This window comes from Priapulus caudatus, unplaced genomic scaffold, assembly GCF_000485595.1.
Source record: "Priapulus caudatus unplaced genomic scaffold, Priapulus_caudatus-5.0.1 Scaffold550, whole genome shotgun sequence".
NCBI lineage: Eukaryota > Metazoa > Priapulida > Priapulimorpha > Priapulimorphida > Priapulidae > Priapulus > Priapulus caudatus.
Window position 1 is genome coordinate 174,590 of NW_014577611.1, and position 3,792 is coordinate 178,381.

Consider the following 3,792-nt stretch of genomic DNA (forward strand, 5'->3'; position numbering starts at 1 on the left):
GAGGAGGAAAGAGGAGGAGAGGGGAGAGGAGGAGAGAGAAGGAGGTGGAGGAGGAGAGGAGGAAGGAGGAGGAGAGGAGGGGGAGGAGGAAGACGAGTGGGGGACGTGGGTAGAATTGGAAGGAGGGGGGAGGGGAGAGGTGGAGGCAGAGAGGATAGAGAGGGAGGATGGTAGGGCGAGGGAGGGGGTGGTAGGAGAGGGGAAAGGTAGCTGGGGAGGAGAGAGGGAGGAAGAGATGTGATGAGGAAGATAAGGAGGAGGAGGGAGAGGGAGAGAAGAGGGGAGAAAGTGTGTGCGGAGAAGGTGAGTGAAGGATGGAGGAGGGAGAAGGTGGAGGAGGATGAGGAGAGCGAGAGAGGAGGCAGGGAGAGGATGTGGAGGATGAGAGGGGTAAGAGGAGGGCGCATCTTTCGTTCCCTCCATCAATTCTCCTCCTCCTCTTCCTCCTCCTCACTGCAGCTCTATACCTTCCTCTACTCCTTCTCCCTCTATTCTCCTCCTTCCTATACTTTCTTCGTCGTCCTCTAATCCTTTTAAATGTCGGAGGGCTAATGTACGGGGCGTTAAATGTCGGGAGGTAATTGTCCTGGGGCGTAATCTCCGGGGGTGGTTAATTGCTCCCGGGGAAATGTTCGGGGGGGTGATTTCGGGGCAGTAAATGCCGAGGGGTTAAATGTTCGGCGGTAATTGTCGGGGGGAAGTGTTGTCCGGGGGTAATGTCGGGGGGTAAATGGCCTCAAAGCCTGCTGACGGTGTGGTACAATAGGGAGTTGGGTTATAGAATAGTTGAGCAGATACGGAAGATATGTACGTACGTACCGTTCCGCGGTTTTATCCCGTGCACTTATGAAGGCAGCCGAGAGCGACGTTTGCTACGCGTGTCTGCCTTTTTGCTCGGCGCGTTTATAAGCGGCCGCCGTGCCTCAGGATCCGCGTCAAGGCAGTTCTGAGTTACCCGTGACTTCACGCACTACCCCGCGGTATCTTTAATTCCAAGGCGTCCGTGGTTGCAAATCATTACAGGGGTGAGTCAGCGGTCGGTATCTAATTTGTGTGCGCTATATGTTTAGTTTGTGTTCGTTATAGTTACTAGATTATGAATTGGGATTTCATAATTGTAGTAGAATTGAATCTTATTGTCGCGTTTGGTGAAGAAGGTGAACTTGTTCGGTAACTTCTGTTTAGTTATGGCTGCTTGTGGGGCACAAGAAGGGTAGAGTATGTTGTTGTATAATGTGCGAACGCTGACGGTCATTATAGTAAGGTCTGACAGGATGACCTAGTGTCTTCGCAAAGACTGCTCCGAATAGTGCTACAGAAAACGGGTGCGATTTAGGAGCGCCTGTATGTAGGGAGTGCATGTCCAGAGTCGAGTGTAGTCGTCGGCGGAACAGTCATGCTGCCTATCACGTGAGAAGAAATAGAAACACCGTATACGGTGAGACGCGACTAAGTACCGTAGAGTGTTTTACCCTGTAAGAACAACATTTGGTTTGTAATCCCCTGTGTAACCTATGGTAATTGTTAATTGCATGCGTTTATACGGCGTCGTACACGAGAGGTCTATTAAATCTTATTAGACAGTGCAATCAGTTTAATTGTAAATGAATTATAATTATTATAGTTAAATTAGTTAGCACTTCCCAGATAAGCTAAATATGCCTCGACTCTGCTGGTAAGTGAGATTTAAACACGCTGGTGATAAGAATGAATATGATTTATAGACGCTGCTAATATTGGAAATTAGAGTATCGGGCCGTGGTCAGATACTTAGTAAGTTCGATTATTTTAAGCTATGTATGTTAAGAGAAAGTTTATAGCGTGACAGAGATCTATCGTAACTAACTTACTTTTAGTGAAAACTCACGATACAGGATTCATATTTTTATTCACAAGGTGATGAGGTGGATGGAAATCGAGCACAAAATTCAATTCATACATTTTATCTGTACATCACGAGTAATTTATGCATTTATGATGTCTAACACATATATATATTTGATGAAAAATGACGTGGTCATGAATTTATTCTGCACAAGACATTCTAGCACTGGTAGGAAATTGTCACGAGAGCGGGCGGAGGTGGTAGGTCGTGCATAGCAAGAGAACAAATGTAGATAGGCCATTTTGTAAATGTTTTGGCATTTTGTTTTGCTATCACGATGCGGTAGATTATTATGTTTTTGACGTGTATTTTTCAAGAAAAACACATTGATATTACTCGAGTTGTACAATAATTGTAATTATGTTAGTCTTAAATGGTGTTAGTTTAATTAGTTATATGAAGTTAAGGGAAGGGTTTAGGAAAGTTAGAGAAGAGTTACGAGAATTTTTATTCTGCTTACTTTACTCGACGTTTCTGTCAACGCTTTAAGAGAAAAGTTTTATGTTAAGGTTAATGTTAAGAATAATTTGTTTCTGACACTGGCCCTGGATTCATATGTATTGTAAATGTGTTTTTACAGGATGTTTACATAAGGTAGTAGATTTGGTATGAATTAGCGTAGATTAAGGGTATATTCCCTTGACCGCTGTTTGACCTCGAATCGTTTAGATATTGGGTTAGCTGGTTGGGATTAGTGCGTAGTTAGCATGGTAGGTTTAGAATAGTGTGTTGCGTTGTGCCGATGTAGGACGAGTTTAGTTTAGGAATATTTAGTCAGACAGGGGTGCAGTCGGGTGTTAACATGGGGTTATAGCGGGTGTTTTGAGTTAGACAAAGCGTTAGGCAGTTGTGTGTGATTTTGGGGTCAAGAGAAGAATTTGGAAATGTTGAGTAGTATGATTTGAGGGCAGAGTTTGCATTAAATAGAAATTTGAGATAGGTCGGCGGTTCTAGTTCTGGATCTTTGAGGGATACCCGTGTATGATGACTTCTATTAGGTTGAAACAATATAATTCTTTTAGTGAACAGCATTTATATTTTCGTGCTTTGATTATTTTATGTGAAATTATGTTTATTCAATTCTCTTTGGTGTAATTCAACGTTACATTTTGGAGCCAGTGGCAGATCAAAACCTGGGTATTCTTTGCGGACGCAAGGTAAGGTACTCAATATGTGAGTCTACGGCAGCAACGAAAGAGAGAGAGTTGACGGAGAACAGGAAGCAATTAATGATTTACTCGTAGGGAAGACGGAAGAAGACGTGGAGGCGATGAGAGAGGAGAATGGACGGAAAGCGATCGAGAGTGACGAGAATGGGACGGAGAGAGAGGAACCGGAAAGAGGGCCCGAGACGCGGAAGCCAGAGAACGAGTGGATACACAACCCCGGAGTAGCCGATGTGGTAAGTCGCGTGAAGGCGAAGGGAAGGGCCGGTGTTGTATTCGTAGATACTTGCTGAGGGTAGTCCGAGTCTCGCCTGTAGTGTGAGAGAGAAGAGAATAGTCGAAGAGAAGGCAAGGAGCTGCACGAGCAGAGCAGAGAGTGAGCGAATACATCGGCGAAATGTAATGTGCTAAAAAAATCCAGGGCATTCTGAGAAGTTTTAATGATAGACAACTTTTAATCTGTGCGTTCGAAAACTGGACGTGAAAGGGTTGTCATTCTCAGGAATATGGTGTATTTTTTTGTTTTTCTTTGTTTTATGTACCGGTATTTTTTTATGGAGATAGTTGTGACCGTTTGTGTTTTGTGTGGGAAATTTTTGCGTAGAACTTTTGTGTAGAATTTCTGATGTTTTCTTGAAGGTTTGTAACGTTACGTTAATATTGTAGAGGCTAAACAATTTTTTTTAGAGTATGATAGCCTAAAATTTAATCTCGAAATTTATTAATAAGTTTGCGTTTTTG